General features: G+C 49.8%; 1 protein-coding gene and 1 long non-coding RNA gene across 3 annotated transcripts in view; one reads left to right on the top strand and one right to left on the bottom strand.

Moving 5' to 3' along the window:
* Positions 1-292: 292 nt before the first annotated feature.
* LOC132016681 (uncharacterized) lies at positions 293-13,679 on the top strand. Of its 2 annotated transcripts, XR_009403973.1 has the most exons (4): positions 293-1,306; positions 5,891-6,068; positions 6,718-6,953; positions 11,063-13,679. It is a non-coding gene; the product is annotated as an uncharacterized LOC132016681 (long non-coding RNA). The 2 variants fall into 2 exon arrangements; XR_009403972.1 differs by lacking the exons at positions 5,891-6,068; positions 6,718-6,953; positions 11,063-13,679 and adding exons at positions 2,203-2,300; positions 2,775-3,414 and having other exon boundaries at positions 297-1,306.
* Positions 7,481-25,397, bottom strand: part of ZFYVE27 (zinc finger FYVE-type containing 27) — a 95,580-nt gene continuing 77,663 nt past the window's right edge. Inside the window, exons 14-15 of the transcript XR_009403971.1 lie at positions 13,690-13,866; positions 7,481-7,771 (exon numbers count right to left, since the gene is read on the bottom strand). The gene's annotated coding sequence lies outside the window, so the exon portion shown is untranslated. The remainder of the gene's footprint in view (positions 7,772-13,689; positions 13,867-25,397) is intronic.

Genomic DNA, 25,397 nt, shown 5'->3' with positions numbered 1-25,397 from the left:
GTAAAGTCAAGTCAAGCAGACTTGACCTTGACACAGAACCACAGAGCCAAAGCTGAGCCAAAAGGGGAGGTTCTGGAACCAGCAACAGAGCCAGAAACAAATTTTAACAAGAGGAAGAGACTTCCTGGTGGATGGCCCAGATCCTTCTCTCTCTCTCTCTCTCTCTCTCTCTCTCTCTTTCTCTCGTTCCCTCCCCCCCTCCCCCCCTTCCCCTTTCCCCCTCCCCTCTCTCCCCCCCCCCCCCCCTCCTCCCCCTCCTTCCTTTTTCCTCTCTCTCTCTCTCTCTCTCACACACACACACACACACACACGCACACAAACTTTCACACCTTTGTTCACTTAGCAAGTATCAAACATTTAGAACTCATTAAGCCTCATACTTGGGGAACCCAGCCCCTGAATAAGACTGAGGTCTCAGACCCTAGAAGTGGGGCTTACAGCAGGGTTGAGGAGGGAAGCATGTAGACCAGAGGAGGAAGGACCTGATATGCCCACCACCTTGGAGGGAGATTCAAGTTCAGGCCAAGTTAAAGCCCCGTTCAGAGAGCACCACAGATAGCTTTCGCATCCAGGACCTCTCATCACAAGAAAGGAGGGGCCTCCAAATGCCCAGACTTCCCCAGAGAAAATTATGGATAAAGTTGGCTGAAGCCAGAACTTAAAGAAACACCTTGCCTAGGTAGGAAGGAGTGGGGCCACTCTGTCCCTTGCCCACGCCTGCAGACTTGACCTTGATACAGACTCTAGCATTTGAGGGGAGTGGGCTCAGTTCCACAGAAGGATCAGGCCTCTTTCTTCCACTTCCAGCCTTGGCCACCCACATCTGAAACCAGCATTCCACTGGGTAAAATATGCCAAACATTGGAACCACGTGGAGACCAAGCCCCAAGGGCAGAGTGAACACACGGCCAGTTCATCCTGCGTAATTAAAGTGAATCCATTCAGTCATTCCTTTCATTTATTGAGTCCTTACTACCGCCAGGCTCTGGGGATGCTGGGCAAAAGACAGTCTGTGAGCTCCAGGGAGAAAGACAAGTAAATATATAATAAATTAGCCTGTGATAAATGCTTCAGAGAAGTAACATCTTACCCAGAAATGCTTACTCAGAAAAGACTTCCTGAGGTCTGTGTTGAGTCATAAAGGAAGGCCAGGACTTGCCAGTGGTAGGGGGCAGGCAGTGGGTAGGGACAGGATATAAAAGCAACCCAGACAGAGGGAGAAGCTTCTGTAAAGGAGCAAAGATGGCAGAGAACCTGGTCTGTTCCAGCGACAACAGGCAGTTTTCAGCAAGACTTTGTGGATTAGGTAAGAGTGGGGCAGGGGCGAGGGGGTGACAGGGCCATCACGGAGAGCTGGGAGCGGGCAGCACCTAGAGGAGAGGTGTAGGATTGAAGACACTTAAACTTGCTTAAAAGCTGGGGGAAACGCTCAGTCAGTTAACCATCTGCCATCGGCTCAGGTCATGATCCTAGGGTCCTGGAATCGAGTCCCATATGGGGCTCTTTGCTCAGCAGGGAGTCTGCTTCTCCCTTTACCTCTGCCTGCCATTCCCCTGCTTATGCTCTATCTCGTTCTCTCTCTGACAAATAAATAAAATCTTAAAAGAAAAAAAAAAAAGCTGGGGGAAAGAGGGGCACCTGGGTGACAGAGTCAGTTAAGCATCCAACTCGATTTTGGCTCAAGTCATGATCTCAGGGAGGTGAGATCGAGCCCCATGCTGGGCTTCACACTCAGCAGGGAGTGTGCTTGAGATTCTCTCTTCCTCTGCCCCTCCCTACACCATGCTCACATGTGCTCTTGTTCTCTCTCTTGCTTGCTCTAAAATAAATAAATCTTTAAAAAAAAAAAAAAAAAAAAGCTGGGGGAATAAGTAATGAGAGATAGGTAGGAGCAGGTAATTGGTAGATCAAGGTTCTGAAAAGGGGAGAATCAGAGACTCTCCTAAATCCAGACAGCCCTTGCTCTTCATGAGAGAAGTGGTCCCCAGAGTATTGGGACTGAACTGAAGAATGTATGGTGCTCCTCTCATCTTCGTAGGCCTTGATTCCTCCACTCAAGGTTTTAATTGAGAAAGCCCCCTTGACATCCACTAGGGTCCTATGATAACTTTGAAAATCAAATTAAGCTTTGGTGATATAAGTACATTATTAATGTGTCTGCTCTGTCTGGTTAAGATTTCATATTTTTTTGTATTTTCCAAGGAAAAGGGCTGTGGTCTTCCTCTACCTTTCTAAAACCAACTGACACAAGCCAGTGAATCTTGAGGATGGGTTCCCCTAGCCGCAAAAGGACCAATCAGGTAGCTCTGTGTGGGATACATGGGAATTGGGCATGACTGGAATGAGAGGCCAGGTGAAGGGATGCACTATCTTTGTAGTGCTCCAGGGAAACAAAAGTAGATTTAAACCAAGGAATGTGCTGGTGAGAATGGAAAGAAAGGGAGAATAAAAAATTAATTAATTAATTTAAAAAAAAAAAAACCAGTGCTTCAGTCATTCTGATATAGACTCAGCTTCTCCCCCACCCCCCACAGCCTCCTTTTTCTCTGCCTGAGTACACACACGCACTGTGTGCTACCATGAAGGGCTGTGTCTCTCGTTACTGACTAGCTGTTGACAACAGCCCTTCTTCTTCCCCCCATGCATACAGTTAGATTAATCCCCAGCCTGCCTTACAATTAGGTGTGGCCATATGACTGAATGGAATGTGAACGGAATGTACAGGTTTGGCTCACAGGACTAGCCACTCCTCTGTAATCTTTGCCCTTCCACAGAAACCAAAGCCATATGTTGAAGATGATGGAACCACAAGCTGGAAAGCTCCTGGATCCCTGAATCAGCCTGGAGGAGATCCAGCTGCTGGTCAGAATCACTTGTCTGGGATTTTACTGAGCAGTAAATAAACTTCTAGTTTATTATTCCATTAAGATTTTAGGATGCTACTTTTCATAGTATAGTCCCATCTCCTCTTGGCTTTGATCCATGGGTTCTCAAGTAGCCAGAGTAGGAGGGGTCAACATTCTTTCCAACCCCAAAAATCCTGAGTCTTAGAACACTGGCTCTGAGTGACAAGGGATCTGCTTCTCTCTCTTAGAGTAGACTCTTGTGGAGTCTTGAGGAGTTGCTAGAAGACGGTATCAGACACATTGCATACTCTAGAGCCTTCATCTCCCAGATCTATGTACAGCACAATAGAAGAGTCATCTGTAGTTGGTGAATGGATAGATTTAAGGCAGAGCATCGTCTCCTGGCTCTCTCCATCCACGGTGGCTCAGTTGTGAAGTACCGAAAGGCACTGATGGAAAGAAGGCCCACTGACTTGGGAGCAGGAGACCTGGGTGCTAGTCCAGGCCACATCACCCTGGGCCTCCATTTCTTCAACTAGAAACTGAGAAGCTGGAACAACATAAGCACTTAAAGCCCCTTCCGGCCCTGACCCTCAAGAGGCTTTCTCAGGGATTATGAATGCCAGTGTTTATAGGGACTAAGTATGTATGTGGGCCCGGTGAGGGCTGTGGCTAATCAGAGAAAATCCCTGAAAGCCATGTGAGAATGTGAGTCCAGGATGCTGCACTTCTGACATTTTTTTTTTCCTGCTTCTGACATCTTAAGAGAAGCCATAAATCCAGATTTCTTTAATACCAAATATCTTGATTTTTTTAATGTTTCCAATACATTTTTACATTTGTAAGCACAGAAGCGGACCAAATGAGGCACAGCTGTGAACGAGACTCATTTCTAGAAGGGCCAGTTGAGGACCACTGAATGAAGAATCCCATCACTGGAGCCCTTGAGCCAGAGCTAGAGCCAGACTCCAGGCACTTGCCAACTACTTAGCTTTCAGAAAACAAGTGGGGGGTTTTAAGAGAGATCCATGATGCTCTGAAATCCCATAAGAGGATCCCAGAATATGCACACAGCTTCTGTGTCTGCTCTCCCAGAGTTTCTTAACTGACCCTGACATCCAGGCCTCTCATCTACTTCTTACCCTCCTCAATTCTGCCCTCTCTCCCACCACCATCCCCCAGCCTGCCAGCAGCTGAGTAAAGACAGGACCAAGAGGCACTTCATGGGGAAGAAAGAGAACATCGGTGGTAATATCTGCTGGTACCAATTTTTGAACTTCAGTAGGACAGGGATAGGAAGGCTGTCTGAAGAGTGGGTCACCCACCTGACAGAGCCAACCTGGTAGAGGTGGGGAGGAGCAAGCCCTAGAATTTGGAAGAGCACTCCCAGTCCCAATCTGCCCAAGACAAGCAGGAAGCCCCATCTGGCCCGCATGTCCATCCTCATTAAAAACTAGCTAATTCCAAAGGATGCATTTGAGGCTCAACTCAAGAATCAGGAGATTCAGCTAATGAACCAACACCAGGCTTGCTCCCTGGCTGGGGTGTGGAGGAGGAGTGAGGATCATGAGTCACAAGCAGCCAAGTCAGGCCTCAGGATGGAAACCCAGGCATAGGGCCTTCCTTCTTCTAAGACTGCACCAGGGCCAAGCCCAACCCACAGTCTGCTGGTTGTTAATTCCAGGCTCAGAGATCAAACCTCCAAGTGCTTTGCTTGGATAATACTACTTGGATGCATTTAAAAACCTCTTAGAGACCAAATTCTACCACTCAAGGAAGCCCCTCCCAGCCAGGCATTTCCCAGTTGTCCTGGGTCATCTGGACTCTTTCCCAGGGTGGACCCTGCTCCTGGTGACATAGATTCAAAGAGATTTGCCGCTCAGGAAATGGGCTCATTACAGTTGTCCAAATGAGGTCAGTGTATCACTCAGGAGGATCCATCCCTCCTCTGAGTTCCTCACATGCACTCCTCCCCTAATGGTAACTCCTCAACAGAAATTAGGAAGCAGAAAAGACCCAGTTTCCATGCCTTCCACATAGGGATCCAGGGACATCCAGTCTTCCTTAATGTGTCTCCTCTCTCCCTCCCCCTCTGTCTTCCTGTCCCTCCTTCTCCTTCTCTCCCTCTCCTCCTTCCTCTCCCTCTCTCTGTTCCTCTCCTCTTTACCTCTCAAAACATCTTCTGCGGGAACTGAGGACTTCCCATTCGGAATCCTATGGGGATGGCCAGGAAGTTTGGCATGAGGTATTCCTTCTCCCAACAGGTTTTTCCTGGTAATCTTAACTCAGTCCTAACAGTAAAAACAGCCTGGGGAGAATGACTCACTCCACAGCCCCGATAATGTGTACATTCTGTGCCTTGGCAGAGCTAAGACTTCCTCCCTCAGTACTGCCAGCAGGGTCCACCCAAGGCCAAATTGGGAAATAGGTAATGCTTGTCCTCTGCTCTCCATCCCTTCTGGCCATTCCTCTGTCCCTCTGCCCTCAAGCCGACCCAGCCAGGCTGAACAGGGAGCTAGGCCCTTCTGCATCCTTCCATCACAGCCTCATGTCACCACCTCTAGTGCCCACCTCTCTGCTGAGCAACACCACTGGCTAATGGATATACATGGATGCAGCAGGGAAAAAAAAAAAAAAAAAAAAAAAACACTGACCAGGGAGGCCGAAGCTCAAGCTCTGCCTCTTTTGAGCCATATTTTCTTGAATAACTCTCACATTCCACTTGCATCATTTGTAAAATGGGATAATGATGCCTTCCTTGGCTTCTTCACAGGGGTTAGGCAAGCCCTTGAGCCTCGGTGAGCTCATCTGTTAATTGGGGATAATAACGCCATCCTTGCCCACTTCACAGGGTTGCTCTAAAGCTCAAAGGAGATCATACATGTGGTAGTGCTTTGTACACAGGAAAGTGCTACACTCACAGAGGCATTGTGAGCAGAACCTCTCCCCAGGGAGAGTCATGCATGCCTAACAGCAGCCACCTAGAAACACTGCCTCAACCTAGAGATGTGAGCCTGCTGGTTGGCATTTGTGTACTCCAACAGACCTGCACTGGAGAGATATTGAGACAGATGGGGCTCCTGGAATCTGGCAGAACACATCACAGATGTGGCTGCCTTCTCTGCCCACACCGCTGGCCCAGCTACGCCCAGGTGGCTGACGTTGTCCCTTCCTGCCCAGCACCAGCAGCCTTGGCTGCAGCCTGGCGGCCCTCTCTGGAAGGTGAGTAGATCCTTGGCCGTTTCTCCTTTGCTCTTCCTGCTCTTCTCAGTAACTTCAGCACTTTCCAGGCTTTCTAATTATTTATTTATTTTTGCATTCCTCCAGCCTAAAAACCAAGCTCCATGGGCCTGCTTAGGACTTGCCCCCTCGCAAGGTTGGGGTTGGGGGGGGACAGTGAGCTCTCCTAACTAATCCTATGCGTTGTCACAAAGCCAAATGGCACCAAGCAACTGCACCTTGTTCTGTGGTGGCCATGACAGCAGAATTACAATAATAACACTTGGTATTGATGTCATGCTGCTCACCAGGATGCCCAGAGGCAATGCACAGAATCATTCAAAAGCCTATGCTGTCTCCCTGGCTTGTGTTCCAGCTGGGGTAGAAATGGGGGAACATCACAAAAGTCAACATCAGACCTGGAGAGACCCTGGTGTCCTGGGTTCCACTCCAAAAATCCAAAGAAAGAAACTTTCAGTTCTTCTGCTAACATGCTGTGCATTGAATAGGTCCTCCCCTTCTCCATGTGTTAGCTGTACCACTTATACGGTGGGGACATAAAGAGCTGCATTTCCCACATGAAATGAAGGACAACAGGAGGAAATTCCTGATCTCTTAAGCACTGCACCAAGATTCTACCCTCAACCAACAGGTCCCTCAGTTCAGCTTTCAAGTCCCCTGAAGGTGACACACCTATCAGCACACCCTGAAGAAGACAGCTCCTCCCATCAGACACGGGAAATGCAGACACCCTGGTACAAGAAACTTGAACGGGATGAAAAAGCAAGAAAGCATGATATGCAAAAGTGGGGACTGGTGCAGGCAGCTCATTAAAACCGGTTGGGGTCTTGTCCCCTCGCTCCCCATGAAGGAAATGTGGATGTGGAGGTAGGTCTGTCATCTCTTAACCAGGCTCTTGGGTCCAAAAGCTGGATGGCTACACTGCACAGCAATAGAAACCAGCTGCCTTCCTGCCCCTAAAACAGGGACAAGCTCACCTCCAACCCTCTAGGGAAGTAGTTTTAGGACTAGCAGTCCAGAGTAAGGGGAAACCCCAGCTGGGCCCCTAGAGCAAATCTGGTGCCAGTGCCAACAAGTGGTGTGGGCAGCTTCGGCACTCAGACGGGGAAGATCGCCAGGAGTAAGATGAGTTCTCAGGAGAAGCCCCTCTCCTCCACCCTGCCACTCTGCTCCCCACCCCTTCCCGTAGTATGAGCTCTGGAAAACCACCCCATCCTACCCTACCCCCACCCCCCCCCCCCCCCCCCCCCCCCCCCCCCCCCCCACCCCCCCCCCCCCCCCCCCCCCCCCTTCTTCCTTTCCCGCCCAGTCCGCCCCTAGCGGAGATGTGTTGCCGCACCAGTTGGGCACTGCCTGAGGGCCAGGCGCTCGCCCCCTACCTCAGTGGCCATGTTCCAGGGGCACTGATCCCTCCGAGCCTGTGGCCAGGCTGGTGGCGGGGGGCTGTCCGCGGTGCTGACTCCGGGAGCAGGTGGGCTGGCAGCGGTTAGAGGGGGCCCAGTGCACTGTCCACGGTGCTGATTCGGACGTCGCGGGCCCAGGTGCCGGTGGGTTGGTGGGCCAGCGGACGCCTGGGTACTGGCGACGGCCGCTGTGCTGTCCGCGGTGCTGATGCGGGCGCCGGGCCGGGGAGGCGAGGCCGCGCCCGAGGCTCTTCACCGCCCGAACGCCCGCAGCCGCTGCTTCTGCAAGCAACGGCCCGGTTTATCTTTGACAGCGGCAGCGGGGGTGGGGGCGGCCGGGGGAGGAGGGGCCAGGCGCCTCCACCGACCAGGAGGGGGAAACACGGCCCCCAGACTCCGGCGCCCGCCCGCCGGAGAGGAGCCCCTCCCGCGGCCGGAGGCTTCGCTCCCGCCCGGCCCGGAGGCCCCGCCTCTCCTGCCCGCCCTTCCCCCTAGTAAGAGCTCCAGGAGCTCTGCGCTCGCTACCGCGGCCTCCTGAGACTTCCAGACCTGGAGAAGAGAGAGGCAGGACGGTTCTGGGGCAAGACACTCTAGCTGGCGGAGGCTGGCGGAGGCTGACAGTCCTCCACGCATTTGCAGGCCCCCAAGTGCGGCCTCTTAACCTTTCCAGTACCCCTCCCCCAATCCCTCCCGCACCGTGGCCCAGGTTTCCTCTACGGTATGTTTTTCTGTTCTTTCTCCGCCACCCCCCACCCCCGCTTCCTTCTCTGTTCCCCCTCCCCCAGACTTGGATGGGCATTCCCACCTCTCCTCCTCTCTTCTTTTCACTGCTTTGAACCCTGTTAGCTAAAGGAGAATGCTGCAGACCGCAGAGAATCATTTCCTTTCTTTAAATATGTGCCTGCATTTCATCCCCAGAGAAATCCTGGGGGTCCCTTCTTTCAGGGAGCTCCAGAATTTAAGCCAGTCTCTTCACTGCTCTTCCTGACCCTGGCCCTACCCCTACTCTTCCCTCTCTCCCCTGCAGTCCCAACTGTACACCACCACCACTCAAAAAACACAAGCAGATCGTGCCAAACTGGTTTACCCAGGATGTCAGGTGTGGTCCTGGTGCTGCCATCAGAATTTTGACATCATACCTTCCAACCAAATGACCTACCCATTTGCTTAATAAACAAAAAGGAAACACCAACACAAGTGCCTTTTTACACATGCATAACACCCTTTGGTCTTTGGGGGGAAGCAGATTCTGTTCCTGTGCAGCTCACTGCTGCCTGAGGGGTAACAGCAGCCAGCCACACAAAGGGAGAGATGGTCAGCCAGGAGACCTGGAGTCTGGCTCAAGCTCCTCCTGCATATGACCTTGGTCAAGAGCTTCACTTCTGAGCTTCTTTCCATAAAGTGACAGTTGGACTTCACTAGACATTCTAGGGTTCTTTTTTTTTTCCCCCTCCAACCTTTTATTTTGAATTTTCAGACATACAGAAAGGTTGAAAGAATAGTACAGTAACCATACTATCTACCTAGTTTCAACATCTGTTAACATTTTGCCACATTTTCTTCATAGATATAAAAACAGAGAAATATGTTTGGCTAGATTATTAGAAAATAAGTGACAGATACTGAGAACCTTTACCCTTCAGTTCTTCACCATGCCTCTCCTAAGAATAAGGACATTCTACCTAACCACATTATCAGACCCTTACAGATTTCACATCATCTAATATTCTGGCAGGATAATTTACTGCCCCTAAAACAAATGAATCGCAATGGCCTCTCAGAACTTTTCATTTATAATAGCTAACATTTACTGAGCACTTACTATATGCCAAACCATGTGCTACATACTTTACATGTATTGTCTTAATGTAATTCTCACAATTACTCTTTGAATTAAATGCTATTATTATCTTTTTATTATTCCCACTTTACAAGTAAGAAAACCGAGAAAGTTGCCCAAGGTCATGTGGCTTGTGAGGAATGGAGACAGGATTCAAACACAGGCAGTCCAAGTTCCAGAGCTTGTGTGGTTGATCTTCCTAACTGTACTGCCTCCCTTCAGCATCCCGTTGGCCTTAAGCCAGCACATCAGGAACTGTATCTTCAACTGCCTGTTTCACAGGTGAACACACTGAGTCCCAGAGGATAAATGACATACTGAAGAAATAAAGGCAGATGTTTCGTCCTACCTTAGAGTTTGCCTAATTATTTGGCATCAAGGGCAAACTGAAAATATATGTGAATCCCACGGTAGTCACTAGTATTAAATAGTTGCATAATCTGATGATTTCCATGGACACCTCAGTTTCTTACACGTGATTTTGATCATATTAACCAAACGACTATCTGGAAACCACTGTATCTGATAACAAGAGATCCAGATGAATCCATCCAACAAATCTATTCATTCAACATGTATCTGTGGAACATGAACTATGGAGCAGACACTACTCTCACAGCTTAGGCTACAGCAATGACCATATGCACAAAGACTTTGTTCTTATTGAATTTACATATTAATGGGGATAACAATCAATGGCAGATAAACAAATCAGTATAAAGTATGTTGAGCTGTGATCATTGCTAGGAAGAAAAGTAAAGCATGGTAAAGAGAGGTGACCGAGGAGGGTTATTTTAGAAAGGATAGTCAGCAAAAGTGTTTTTGATAGGGCGAAATTTGGTCAGAGGCCTGAGGGAAGTGAAAGAACTCAACACATAGGTACCTAAAGGAAGAGTGACTAGCTTAGAGGACAGTACAAGGGCGGGCTGGAGGAGTGGGCTTGGCATGTTCAAAGACCAGCAGGGGGACCAGTATAGCTAGAATGGAGTGGGCCAGGGGAAGAGAAATGGAAGCGGAGATCAGAGAGTTAGGAAGAGCCAGGTCATATAGCACCTGCAGGCCCTAATAAGGATTCTGGAATCTGTTTAGAGTGTGGGATCAAAAGCCTTACAACATTTAGAGTAGAGGCATAGCATTACCTAATTGCAGTTTTTTAAAGACTACTCTGGAGGCTAGGGATGGGAGGGGAGGGAGAGGGAAGGGGGAGGAAGGCAAGGATAGAAGCAGTGATGTGAGTTACGAGGCTGTTAAAGTAGTCTGGGCAAGATATGGTGGTAGCTTAGACAAGGATAATAGCAGCGGAGGTGGTAAGAAGTGGCCAGACCCTAGATATAATTTGAAGGTAGTGCTGGCAGGAACTATTGATAGACTAGGGGTGTGATATGAGAGTGGGTCAAAGGTGATTCCAAGTTTTGAAGTCTGAACCACTGGAACAAAGGAGTTGCCACTCACTGAGAAGGAAAGCCTAAGGACGGAGTAGGCCGGAAAGGATGGAGAACACAGAGTTTTATTTAATTGACTTAGGTCTGAAATTTGATGTGCATATTATACATCTAAGAGGAATAGGCCTTTGAGTTTCAGAGATAGGTAAAGGGTTGGAGATACAACATCAAGAGCCACCAGTTTGTGAACAGGACTTAAAACCACAGGACCCAATGAGAATAGGTAGGCAGTGGGTTCAGCTAGAAAAACGGTCCAAGAACGGATCCTGGTCACTTTTTTTTTACTTCCAGGTTGGGAAGATGAAAGGCTGGTGAGAACAGCAGCCCGTGAGTTAGGAGGAGACCCAAGAGAGAATGCTGTCCTGGAGCCAAGCAAGAAACCTGGTAATAGAGTCTTACTAGCTGTGCTGAGAGCTGCTCATGGGAAGGATACGATGAGGACTGAGAAATGACCGAGGGACTTGGCAGCTAGATGATCACTGATGAGCTTGATAAAAGCTGTTTCAGTGGAGAACAGGGATGAGATCCTGAATTAAAGTGGGTTTCAGAGTTTGAATGGAGGAGGGGAAGGAGAGATACTAAGATTGTAGACAAGTCTCGTGAGGCGTTTTGCTGTCAAAGGGAGTGAAGAGTAGTACAGCGGCCTGAAGGAGGAGTGGGAGCAAGGGAGGCTCTTTTCAGACAGGAAACAGTAGAGCTTGCTTATTTGTTGATAGAAATAATCTAGTTAAAAGGGAAACATCAAAGCCTCAGGAAGGAGAGGGTTAACTGCAGAAACAAGCCCTTAAGAGGTCAGCAAAGGATGGGTTCCAGGGCCAACATGGAGGGGATGGCTTTAGAGAGAAGCACAGACAATTTTCCACCATGAATAAAGTGGAAGAAGCAAAGTAAATGGCCATCGATGTGAGTAGGTTAGGAGGTGGTGTTGTATAAGCCAAGACCTGAGCTCTACTTCTTACTCCTCTTCAACTAGCCAGAGACTTCATGCACCTTGACCTTTCTCAAAAAGTCCAGGCAACCATTACATATGGAAAGCTTGCTATGTGCTGAACATGATGCTGGCACTTTTCTTGTGTGACCCAGAGAGTTCTCCTTCCCACGAAATTACAGGACTAGGACTCTGGAGAACCTTGAGCTAGTCCATGCAAGGATGAGTGATCCCTTTTACTATCCAGCTCCCCTGACTGCAAAGAGACTTTAACAGCCTCAGGCTTTTATCCCTACTCTGCCTCCACAGTTGCTACACCGATTGTGGCAGACCTCAAGGCTTAGAGGCATCAAAGTGGAGACCATGGAGAGAGATCCACATTTGGAGTGGGGAGTTTCATTCTGTGCTGACTCAAAGCCAATGGGATGCTACAGGATGGGATATTCCCACACCCCAGTCATTTAGACTTTATCTCCTGAAGCAGAAGAAGACTTGAGATTTAATCTGACTAATCATTATTACCCAGCTGCCGTGGGATAAGCCAGTCCTGATGCAGGAGCCGAGCTCTTTGATGTTTTTGTCATAAATTAATGAGTTCACCCACAAAATAACATCAAAGAAGATCTACTAATTCATTGTTATCATCCTCCAATCTGCAGCTATATTGGAAAGTCTCCCAAAGAAAGGACCATAGCCAGAAAAAGAAACCAACCAAAAGATTTGGAAATTATGATATCTGGAAAGAGATGAGAGAGAAATGAACTCCTGTAGACTGCAGAGGAGACAGAGAAAAAGCTAGCAAATCTCAGAGAAATGAAAAAGCAGGAGAGACAGAAAGATTCTCAACCCTTGGGTCTGGAAGGAAACTGACTGCATGAACGCTTGAGGGGGAAATTGTGGTCTGGAAAGTCTTTAATGGTGTGATCTCAGAGCACATTGTGGGGACTACGAGGAAGTGTGTGGTAGGAAAGAGTGTCCCTGGAGTCAGATGACATGGATTTCAGCCTCTGGCTCTATTTACTATGTGACCATCATCAAGTCGCAATATTTCTAAACCTTGGTTCTCTGATCAGTAAAATAATCCTCCCTCTCCTGATAGGACCCCTCCTAGTAGAGGAGGCTTTCTTTAGATGTCACCTGACTCTTCCAAATCTCCTCTTCCAAGAGGAAAACCAGAAAAGATTAATGGAGATGCCTTGCTGGCTGGAGATCTTCCCACTGCAACATTTCTTCTAGGTCAAGCAAGATTTCTTAAAGCACAGAAAGATCAGCAACTGTGCTTCCCTGAGCTCAGGAAGCAGCTACGGAGGAGCACTCCAGGCCGGGCGGGAAGAAGGCCGCGGGGTGTTTCCAACGCCTCCAGGACACCAAAATGTCAGCAAGAGAGGACGAGGCTCTGTGGCAAGTGCTAAGGTGTAGAGAGCTTCCTCAGAGTTGGGATCTAGGAAAGGTTTTACGAACTGTGTGCCATTTGAGCTTGGACTTCAAGGATCAATATCCTATTCCCCAGATGGCGGATGAAAGAACGAGGCGTGCAAAGGCAGGAAGGCATGAAAGGTGCCTGGGAACACAGAACCTCTGGAACCTGAAAACTCAGGAAAGCAGCTGCCAGACGGCAACAGGGATGACTGCAAAGGCCCCAGAAACATGAATGGAGGGGACCCGCCCTAAAAATAGTGCCAGAACAGGCAAACGGTGACACGTGTCTGGAAGTACAGTCACTAGGAGGTGACTAAGCTACTGGGGAGTTGCCTCCCTTTCTCGACTTCATTCATAGTCTCCCTCTATTTCTCTCTCTCTCTCCCTCCCTCTCTCCTCTCTCTCTCTCTCTTTCTCTCCCTCTCCCACCCCTTTCTTTCTCTCCCTCCCTGTCTCTCTCTCTCTTCCTCCCTCCTCTGGAGGAGGTAGAGTGGGAGGCAAGAGTCTACAAGAACTCACAGCTCCCACAGCAGAAACAGCAGAGTCTGGGACTATTAGACGAAACACTCACCTGCTGTTACCACAGCCAGCGTGCTGGGGGCCGGGGCCCTCTGAAGTAGGAATCGCCCAATGACTGGCTGCAGGGGTCACTCGCACACATGCACGAGAACTGGCCACAAACTCACCAATCACCGCAAGCCAAAGCCAGCTGGGGGAAGCCGAAAGGCTTCTAAGGGATGGTACCTCCCTGGAGAAGTAAAGAGGAGTGAGCATAAAGGGGAACAGGTGCTTGTAAAGCATCATTAATTATGAGAGCCAAAAGAGATCATGAAGTTCAAACCAATTTCAACTGCAGAAAGCTTTGTTCAAACAAAATCTTGCATGAAAGTCAGAGCTATAAAACAAATAAAAGAAAGGGAGCCACAGCTTACCTCCTCCTCCACCTCCTCACTCTCTACAGCAACCCACCAGCTCGGTAGAATAAGGGTTGTTTTGGTTTTTTTTTAAGATTTTATTTATTTATTTGACAGACAGAGATCACAAGGAGGCAGAGAGGCAGGCAGAGAGAGGAGGAAGCAGGCTCCCTGCTGAGCAGAAAGCCTGATGCGGGGCTCCATCCCAGGACTCTGAGATCATGATCCCAGGACTCTGAGATCATGATCTGAGCTGAAGGCAGCAGCTTAACCCACTGAGCCACCCAGGCGCCCCTAGACTAAGATTTTTTAATCATCAAAGCAACACATGCCTATGGTTTTAAAAATCTAAACATACCAAAAGGTTCATAAAAAAGGGCAAGCATCGCCCCTGCCTCCTCACTCTTATGCCTTCCCACCTTCTGTTGTTTCTCCTCTAGAAGAAATGAGTTTTCACTCCTTTAGCGGTTTCTCCTTTAAGTTCTTCCAATAGTTTCCTTTTCATGGCTAAATGAGATGCCTGTACTTCAACATCTTGATTTATTAACATTAGAAACCTTGTCCTGTTTTCCACACTGACAGAAGAGAACTTAGCTCACACTGCCACCCGCACCTCCCAATATAGTTACAGCACTGTTTGAACTTAATTTTCTTTTTTTTTTTTTCAAAGTAATACGTGCAATTAGTTTAAAATTCCAACCAGGGACAAGAACTTATAGTGAAACAAACGGGGCGCCTGGGTGGCTCTGTTGGTTAAGCGTATGCCTTCAGCTCAGGTTATGATCTCAGAAAGTGTCCTGGAATCAAGTCCTGCGTTGGGCTCCCTGCTCAGAAGGAAGCCTGCTTCTCCCTCTGCCTTTCCCCCTCTTCTCTCCCGCTCTCTCTCCCTCTCCCTCCCTCTCTCTCAAATTTAAAACAAAACAACAACAAAAACCAGAAGCCCTGTTTCTCTTACTGCCCCAGTCCTCCTGCCCACTAAGGTAGGTTGGCTCGTGGGAACAGAGAACTTCTCTGTTTGGTTCCCTTCTTTTTTTCCCCCTTTTTATAGCATTCATCACCTTTTCTAGCAAAAAATGTAACTTACTTATTATGTCTGTTTGCCTTGCCTGTGAAATTGTAAGCTTTGTTGTGTTCTTTATGTTCACTAATGTATCCCAAATGCCTCGAATAAGGTCCTGACTCAATAAATATTTGTTGAATTAATTAAAGCAAAATTCTCTGGAACAGGGAGAGAGGGAAGAAGGGTTTCTTTGAGACAGTGTTATAACCAGTCATTTTACAACTGAGTCATCTATGAGAAGGAATGGATATAAATTAAAATTTTATTTTTGGGGCGCCTGGGGAAGTCAGTGGGTTGGGCCTCTGCCTTCAGCTCAGGTCATGATCTCAGGTCCTGGAATTGAGCCTCGCTTTGGGCTCTCTGCTCAGCAGGGAGCCTGCTTCCTCCTCTCTCTCTGCCTACTTGTGATCTCTTTCTCTCTGTCAAATAAATAAACACAATCTTGAAGAAAAGAAAAGAAAATTTCATTTTAGGGGCACCTACATGACACAGTTGGTTAAGCATCTGCCTTCGGCTCAGGTCATGATCCCAGGGTCCTGGGATGGAGCCCTGCTCAGCAGGGGACATGCTTCTCCCTCTCCATCTGCCACTCCCCCTGCTTGTGCTCTCTTGCTCACTCTGTGTCAAATAAATAAAATCTTAAAAATAAATTTTATTTTATACATGATACAAAATGCTTCTGGACAGTATGGGGGGTGTTACAAGATGTTATAATAGATAAAGACCACAATTCAGACCCACTTACTGGTTTTGCATGTTTGGACAAGTCCGTCCAATTGCCAAAGAAAGTAGCTATTTGCTTAGGTTGGTAGAGGCTAGGTAGGAAGTGAGTGTCGAGAGGTGGCCTCTGCCAAGCCCACTATCCCAACGATAGCTCCTGCTGTGCAAGGAACAGGGATTCTTTCTTTAAGAGCGACAGCCACTATGGGCCCCAGAGCCAGAGGCCATGAGCCAAGGGCTCAAGAGCCAAGGGCTGCGCCCTGGACACTGCCAGGAAAAAGAGAACGCAGTGAGCCCAAACACGCTGCACTACGAATCCCATCCCCCAGACGCATCTCAAAGCCCATTCATCCCGGGAAGGCTCTCCTGAACCAGCCCACTCCCAACACGGCGCTTTACAGATACCTCTCCATGGTATATCTCAGCTTACCGTGCTTTGCCTGGTAAACTCCTACAGAGCTTTTGGAATTCCTGACCACTGGCCAGGTCACAGGGGAGGTTCCTTTGATTGGAATGTTTCCATAGTCCAGAGTTCTGTCGGCCACTTCACCATTCCCTGCCGTGTCATCTACTCCTCCTCCTTCTGGGCCCCCTGATATCTCCCTATAGCTCTAGCTTCCTTAGCTGAAGAAGCGTCACCATCTCTGCACTGAGGCCGCAACAGCAGAGGCTCCTGCTGCTCCCGACCCCAGCCCATTTTAAAATCCCCGATTTAAAATCCACCACCTTGGGTAGCACAGTATTTATTTTCTTTTCCCATACATTTTGTTTGTTCTGATTACACTTATCAAGATGTTATTCTTTGTTGACTCTAATAATAAAAAAATCAAGAACTATAAAAATAAAATAAAAAATAAAATTTGCTTCCTTGGGGAAGCTTCCCTGGCACTTCAGCCATGGTTAGGTGTCCCTATTATGAGCACCTTATACTTACCCTACAAAACAATTATACTGGGGCACCTGGGTGGCTCAGTGGTTAAGCCGCTGCCTTCGGCTCAGGTCATGATCTCAGGGTCCTGGGATCGAGTCCCGCATCGGGCTCTCTGCTCAGCAGGGAGCCTGCTTCCTCCTCCCTCTCTCTCTGCCTGCCTTTCTGCCTACTTGTGATTTCTCTCTGTCAAATAAATAAATAAAATCTTTAAAAAAAAAAAAAACAATTATACTTTCTAAAATGTATTCATCTATCCTCCCTATCAGACCATAAGCCCCTCGAGGGCAGGAACTTCGTCTCCTCAGCTGCATTCCCGGCGCACAGCATAGTACCTGGGACATAATAGATGCTCAAGCAATACTTGTACAGGAAGGTTGATTTACAGGACAGAGGATGTCTCCATCTAGCTCTCCAACACTGAGCTTCGGGCAAGGAGCCACATGGTTCCAACTGTAAAGGACTTTAGTGTCTTTGGGAAACCCAGCTCAGACACAATGACACCAAGAGCTGATGACAGGTGTCCCAGTGACCTACAGAGGCAATGCATGTCATGGGAAACTGAGGTGGAAGAGATCCCAGGGGTCTGGTGACTGGATCCTGCTCCCAGCCCAACAGACCAGAGGTAGATTCTGAAAGATGAGATATTTCTTGCTTAGAGGACAAGAACAGGCAGGCCTGGACACACGGGTGGCTGGAGCTGAAGGAAGGGGAGGTGCAGACCGTGCCAGCAGACTGCAACTACTCTAGAAAATCCAGGCTGAAGCCAGACAACACTGAGCCGTTACAGTGAGGCAATGGGGAACCTGCGAGGGAGTCCAAGGAGTGAGGAGCATAAGGAAAGGAATGTCCTGGAATGGGTCATCTGAGAGCATCTCAGGGAGGGAATGGAGGGCAGGGGCTGAAGCAGGAAGGGAGCTATTGTGCCAGACTAGGGGAGAAGATGGGTCACTGCCTAGGAATGAGGGCAAAGGGACAGATTCAAGAAACATTTTAAATGGAGTCACCACAAGCCACTGCTTCTGACTGAGTACATGAGATGAATGGGGGTAGAGGGGGTAGACAAAAAGAACACGGGACTATCCACCCATCACCATGGCTAGAAGCCATGGTCAGAAATCATGAAGGCAGATTAGATAACTCTACCCACGCCGGGTGTAAAGGATAGGAGAGGCTTCTTTGATTTTTTAGGACTAAGTGCAAGACTATGGGTTAAGACTTGTGTGGGGGGGTCCTCTCTATAGAGCTGACACCATAAGAATGAGTCACTTGACCTTAGAAGAGGGATAAAGAGAGCCATGAGAAAGAGACCAACTGTCCTGGGCAAGATGATGCCACTGAAGTCAAAGATACCTCAGTTCAAATCCCAGATGTGTCACTTACTAACTGGGTGGCCTCGGGCAAGTTCATTAACCTCACAGAGCCTAGGTTCCCCATCTGTAAAGCGGGGATAAAAAATGCTATCACAGGATTTTTGTAAGCGGTAAATAAAATCACCTCTGGAAATAGACAAGTTCAGCTCCTAGTCTGAAAAGGTGTTCGGCAAAACTAGATCATGGTGGGAAGGAATCAGTGCAAGAAGAAAAGGGTGTCAGATTGAGACCCAGCACCCTGAAACACCCTGAAACATCACAGAAGCCCTAGGAGGCAGAGTCCTCTGGGAGCCTGAATGAACAGTGTCAGATATTCTAGAAAGTTCAAGAAGAACGAGATTGACAGGAATGACATTACTGACTCTTCTGAGATTGCGATTTTGAGGAGTACAAAAAGAGCTATAGAACAGAATGACAGAAAAAAAAAAAAGAAGAAAGAAAGAAAGAAAAAGAAATCCACACAAAATCTCCCCTATCACATGGGATGTTTGGGCTGCAAAAGATTATCCTACGAACCTGGCTGGGGCAATAAAGACATTAAATTAAACAAAAAGTCTGGAGGGCCACAGCTTCCATGCCATCTGCTTGGGGCCTTCCTGGATCTCCCACGCCAGGCATGCCCTCTCCCTCCCTGTCCCCGGACTCTGCCCTTGGCCTCCCTGCTTTCCACGTGTTCACCTTCGTCTGCTACTCTGCATGTTTGTCGCCTCTCTTAAGCACCAGAGTGTAAGCTCCTTGGGGACAGGAATGATAGGCCTCTTGTTTATATCCTGTTCCACTCTGGGTCCCACAAGTATCAGTGCTTAATAAACGTTTGCGGGAAGAATAGAAAGGTGGACCAGGGTGGTAAGAGGAGGTAGAGAGGGGAGATACGGAGGCAGATCCAAACTCACATCCCTGCTCGGAGAAGGCCCCACCCACCTCTCTGTGCCCAGGAGAATGTTTGCTAAGCTCGCAGCCTTCAAACTGGGATGCGGGCAGCCCTGGGTATCTAAGAAGGGAGGAGGGAACACCTTCCAAGTGCCCCTGTGACATGCCTGGACATAGTCTGCTCCTAAGGGGATCTTTCCTGACTGCTGCACCGTGTTCTTGGCAACCACCAGTCCAGAAAAATACCCTGAAATTGGAGGATGTTCTGAGATGAAATGTCTGAAACAATGCAGGAACAGGGGAGATGGAATAATTATAACAGATGAAAAGACCCACCTCTGGGCTTTGCCAAGTTGAGCAGAATAGGATCATTGCGGGCAAGACTTTTAAGGGTGTGGAGCCCTACAGGAGAGGGAGGAGCAGCACTGCAGGGGGACACGAGAGGGTGTAATTATGTGCAATGGAATCCGATGGGAATTTTAGGCTTAGTGGCAGGAACCGTTCCCTCCCAGTGAAAGCTCTGAGGTTGGGCAGTGGTTTCCTAACGGAAGGAGTGGGGTGCCACCCCAGAGGCATTTCAGCCCATCTTAAGGCAGCCTGGGAGACTCTGCAAGCATGGTGGTCTCCCTCTAGAAGGCTGGGGTCAGCTGCTGGAGGGGAAGAGGTGATCTGACAGCAGCATGGTGTACTGGTGTTTGCGCGGGCTCTGTGATCACAGGGAACTGGATTCCAGTCTCGGGGTCTGGCTAGTGGGGTGTAGCACAGACGGCACAGGATGAACAGTGAGGAAACCTGTGTTTCAATCCCAGCTCAGCATCTTACCAGCTGTGTGACACTTGACAGGTCATAGTCCCTCTCTGGACGTCATGTTTGCCATCATCTAAAAGGGGAGGTTGGTCCTCATGAGCCTAAGGGCTTTCCCAGGCTGGACTCCCTGCTCTTTGCAAATTTTCCAGCCTTACAGCTCCTCATATATGTCTGGAGTTCTTTCCCTCATTAGAGTCATTTTATACACAAGACAGCAGGAAATTGGAATCTTCCCAAAGCCTCTGAAATGGAAGTGACTGAGTGGCAAAGGGTCTGGGCAACACAATGGGCAGGGATTCCCTCACAGGCCCCAGGGTGGCCCGCCTACCTCATCAGGGGCCCTATCTTGGTTGGGGGGGTGCACAGAAAGAGCCAGCTAGAAGGACCAGGTGGAGGTGGTCCCCCCATGATCCCAGTCCTGCATAGAGATCCACAGTCAGATAGAAGCTGGGCCCTGGGAAGGAGCCCTCACTTCGTGGCCAAGACAGGTTCCAGGGGACCAGCTGGCTCCGGTCTTGCTTGGAGCAGGCCAGGGATGGCTGGATCCCGCCTGGGGCTCAGCGCTCAGCAGGAAGAGGACAGACCCCCAATCCTGCAGCTGTACTAGCATCCCAATCCTCAGCCCTCACTCTGCACATGACCCTGAGCTAAGGGCCTCATCTATATTCTTTTGCTTAATCCTCACAGCCTCCCAAGGAGAAAGGTGGTACCTTAACTACACCCATTTTTCAGAGGGGCAAGCAACTTACCCAGGGTGACACAGCTAAGAGGAGAGTCTGTCCAATCCCCATCTGTCTTAAACCAGATATTGTCCTCTTTCCAGCAAGTCTCCACTCCCCTAGGGGGAATTCAGAGACTAGAGGCCAGTGTATTCCAAAATCCCACCTGTGACAGCCTGCAATTCCATTAGCCAGACCTCCAAATTAAAGCATTATATCTCTAAAGGTCCCACAGGGGGCAGGGTAAACGGGAAATGTATCAGACCGTCAGCCACTCCAACTGGCCATAAGCAAGTAGGACACAGAGTCAGCAAGTTTTAGTGGGGGCTGGGACCAGGGCTATCAGAAGGAGAGGGGACCTCGGAGATCTGCAGGGAGGTACTCCTACAGAAGGAGGAGCCAGGCTCAATGACGTGACGGAGTGACTGGAGTGACCGTGGCACTTTTCTCCTATGCTTGGACTCATCCCAGTGATCTAAAAAGAGTGGGGATACATAAGGCTGGGAAGCTTCGGAGAGACCTCAGAGTGGGGTTCCAGCTGCATGGGGAGGGCTGCTGCTGGGGCCCTGCCCCCAGGATCTAAATCAGGCCACATAGACTCCAGAGCTCCCCGGCACTGGATTGCTTTGGGACCCAGGGAACTGCCTCTGGAAGAAGACGGCTGCCAACCACCCACCCCCGCTGAACGCACTGAGTTTTCTGGCAGGGAGGGAGCCCCTGAGCAAGAGGAGGGGACCGTGTTTTGAAATAAGTGGGCAGGCCTGCAGAGGGGGATGAGGCTGTTGGCTGGAAGCCTACAGCGCCTGGGCTTCTGCTGGAGAGACAGGAGGGACTGAAGAAATGCCCTTCTGAAGAAGCAAGGTGAGCTCAGAGGCCCCTGGTCTGTGGGCTGCCACTCCCAGCAGGGAAGGCCAGCCCTTCCTTCCCACCCTCCATGCTCCAGAGACAATAATATAAAAACAACAACGGGTATTATTGAACACCAATTCTGAGCTAGGTGCGAGGGATACAGCAGGGCACAAAACAGACAAAGAGCCCTGTACTCGTGGGGCTTCTGTTCCAGCAGGAGTGACGAGAAACACACAATACAAATACACTGTGTGTTAGAAAGTGACAGGTGTCGAGAAGGGATATAAAGGAGGGAAGGGAGATAGCGGTACCGGTGTGGGGGAGGGGCGGCAGGTGGAATTTTAGATAGCTTAGCCAAAGACCTCACTGAGGAGAGAACATTTGAGTAGAGATCTGAAAGAGCTTGGAAGTGAGCCATATGGATTTCTGAGGAGGAACAGTTTAGTAAACCGGAACAGCAAGTGCAAAGGCCCTGAGGCAGGAGTAGCCTGGCACATTCAGGCACAGCCGAGAGGCCAGTGTGGCTAGAGAGCTGCATCAGACATGCAGGAAGAGGCTAGAGGAAGGCCAGGCCATGCAGGCGCTAGAAGACTCCTGTGGCTTCCGGGAGCCCCTTTGCTTGTGAGCAAAGGAGGGACATAATCTACTCCGTGTTTTCACTGAATCATTCTTGCTGCTGTGTTAAAAATAGACCAGCGTGGAACTGGGAAGCCTGGTGATTACTATCATTACCATCGTCCTCATCACCACCAACAACTACAGTAACAATACCAATTATTCAGCCTGCGTCAGGCCCAGTGCCACCCGTTTTATCTCATTAGCTAGTTTAAATCTCACAGCAACCCTGTAAGAGAGAGGGCCTTATTTTTCCCCTCTTACAGTTAAGGAAACAGACTCAGCCAAAGTCAAAAAGTCACACAGACACTCCACGTCCTCAATCTGGCCCCGTTCACCTGTCCAGCCCTTTCTCTCACACCCCCACTTACCCAGCCCCATACAATTACCCCGATTTCCCCAACTCCACAGCCTCTAGGCCTCTGAGATTTCTTCACATGCCGCTCCACTACCTAGAATGCTCTTCTCCCACTCCTAACTGCCACGCAAACTCCATCCTTTGAGAGACAACCCATGCTCTGCTTCTTTCGGGGGCCTTCCCAGATTGCCCAGCATGGCAGCCCATGTCTTCCTCCTGAAAATACCATCACGGCAACCGTCCCACAGCCAGCCTCCTGACCACCACACAAGCTCAAGGCCGGGGCCAGCGCTTCTTCACCTCCATTTCCCCAGCTGTTTAGCGACCAGGTTCAAATCCTGTGGATACCATATTGGGTTATCCTGGGATGTTTCCAGTTTCTCCAGTGAAATTTTATTCTAAAGCACATTTCCTTCACATGTGTTCATTTAAGTGCACATAGCAGTGACCTGTGACAGAGAGGTGCGGGCCCTCAGGTGACAGATGCCATCATGCTTTTGGAGAACGAAGCTTACAACAGAAGAAGAGAGATACAATGCAGAGGGAGCCCTCTGTGGTTTGAAAGAATAAGCCAGCCCCGAGTTCAAATCCCACTCTGTCTCCTACCAGCGGTGTGGCTGTGAGAACATTATTTAGCCCGAGCCGTGCTTCATCATCTGTAAACTGGGGCAGAGGATGTCCTCTGGAAAGGGCCGGGAGAACTGGAAATAGTGCACATGTGAGGCCTGGCCCTAGGCGTGGCCTCTGGAGATGGCATGAATGTCTCCTTGCCTACCCCTATCTGAAACCCAGGCCTGGTTTCAGAAGCATCTTGTACATTGACGCTTGGCCACTGTGCTCCTGGTCTCATACCCCGTGGGGATTCCTAAAATCATGAACCTGGAACTCCCCTTTGGGCCAGTGGCCTAGCTCTGAGGTGGTGCCTATAGCTTCCTGGCAGCTCACCTGCTCCCAGCCTCCCAACCTGGAGCCCCCACGATGCATGGCCCCCGGCCTGTCCCCACTGCCTGGCTATGTCTACAGGGTCACTCCTTCCCTCCCCACCACGGTTCTGGTTCTATTGCCACAAGGCCTTCCCACCTGATGGGCCAAGCCAGCCACTTCCACATTCCAGAAGACGCTGGGAAATTAAAAAGGGCAAGGCTCATCTGGGAAGTAGGGAGGAGGAAAGATTCTACCGCTACAAAGCGGGTCAGAACAATGTTCAATGCCAGAATGTCCCCACTGCTGGTCTTTCGAGGTATTGTGACATGTCAGGTCAGGGAGGACTGAAAAGTCCAACACCCTCACTGCCAAGGAGAGGCCCAGACAGGGTAAGGGGTTAGCTCAAAGTCACACAGCGAGACAGGGGGAGCAGGGAGTCGGTTCCCGGCTGCGGCGGCCATGATCTTGCCAGTGGCCCTGGTCTTCCTCTTGCTCTGGCCTCTCGCTCAGCAGGGGCTGAGTCTGATCCAGACTAGCTGATGGAGCAGAGTGTCCTGGTGAAGGCCCTCTGGTTCTGTTTCCTTCCACACCTTTCCAGTGTGTAATCCCCACAAGCATGACGCCTGCTAGCTGTGCCCTCAGTGGTCTCCAGGGAAGCCATCTGTCCAGGGGTTCTGGACAGCTACCAAGCCAACTGATTCGGCTTCCCATTTGTGGTCGCCTAGGGTGGTTGATCTTCAACTATAGTCCCTACGTCCGTGGTTGCAAAGAACTGGAAACCTGAATAGCATGTGGCATTTAAGGTATGGGAAGCTGGGCTCTATTTAGCCTCATGCTTCTAAGGTCAGCGGCACTGCTGACACGAGGCCAGGTAGCTCCAGGCCACCTAACTCCCACCCCTGGGAGGCCCACTCAGAGGGTCTTATGAACAAACTCCTCCAGGATGCTGACGCCCTGTCACATCAGAAGCTATTGAGCTATATAGCTCTTCACTCCATGAGGAGTCCCTTCCCCCACATCCTTACATTCATTCAGGGACAGGGAGCTCACTACCTCACAAGTTAGAAATGCTCTAACAGTGAGAGCACAGTATATGCCAAGCTGATAATTAGCTTCCCGGGTCCTAGTTGGCTTTCTGTGGTGAAACCAGTCAATGTCCATTCTTCCTCAGGGACAATAATCAGGCCCTATCTAAGCATACCTTTCAGATGCCTAGCCTCCCAGCTGTCGTCATTGGGCTGAGAACTCCAAGTGTCCCCCTGGGACAGTGAGAGAGATTCTCCTGGCCAGCACACAGACTCCAGATCTAGGTCATGGCTCCTCTTCCTGTCTCCCACTCCCGTCCGCCACTCATCCACACTTACAATGAGCCAGTCGTGGAGTCAAAATGGAGTCAAAATGTTACTGCTGGACAGGGCCATCGCACCTGCCTAGTTCAACCCTCTCACTTTACCAGTGAAGGCTCTAAGACTGAGAGGAGGACAATGACTTGTCCCAGGTCACCCAGCAAGTTTGGCCCGTATGGCTCAGTTGGCTCAGCCAGCAATCAATCCCCAATGCACCCTACAGAAAGTAGGGGTGCTGACAACATCACGGTCAAACAGAGGACTCCTGCAGTGCCAGTCACCAGAAGCTGACAGTCCCCCCAGAGCACCCCTGGCCCTGGCTCCCCACCAGAGCTGGCTCTGCCCTGACATCTAGGAAGTTCTGGGGCCTCACTACCTGCAACCTGCTTGTGGAGCATGGTGGGGGGGGGGGGTGCATGAGAACGGACAGCCCACATCCCTCCTCTGGGTTATTTATAAAGTGTTTTCGGATGAGTCAGGCACAAAGCTGCCCAGCACCAGCAGAGGCTGTTCCCTTGGAAATGCTAAAAATGATCCTGCGCTCTGGAATCCCACCCTGACCCCTACTAGCTTCTTGGAGAAAGTTCCAGGTGGGAAGCAGGACCACCGCAGGTCTGTGGGACTTTCAAGGTGCTCCTACTAGGGGTCTGAGACCCAAGGAGGAACGTGAACTTTGGCAGGCTAGTCTCATGGGGACAGATGGGGGAACCCCAGGCATGGGAAGGAGGACCTCAGGCGGGTACCCTCTCCGCACAGACCACAGGCGCCCTCCAGGCCAGGGCCACTCCCCCCCCCC

The sequence above is a fragment of the Mustela nigripes genome, chromosome 4 (genome assembly GCF_022355385.1).
Source record: "Mustela nigripes isolate SB6536 chromosome 4, MUSNIG.SB6536, whole genome shotgun sequence".
In the NCBI taxonomy this organism is placed as follows: domain Eukaryota; kingdom Metazoa; phylum Chordata; class Mammalia; order Carnivora; family Mustelidae; genus Mustela; species Mustela nigripes.
Note: the sequence above shows the minus strand (reverse complement) of the source record. Positions and strands in the feature narration are given on the sequence as shown.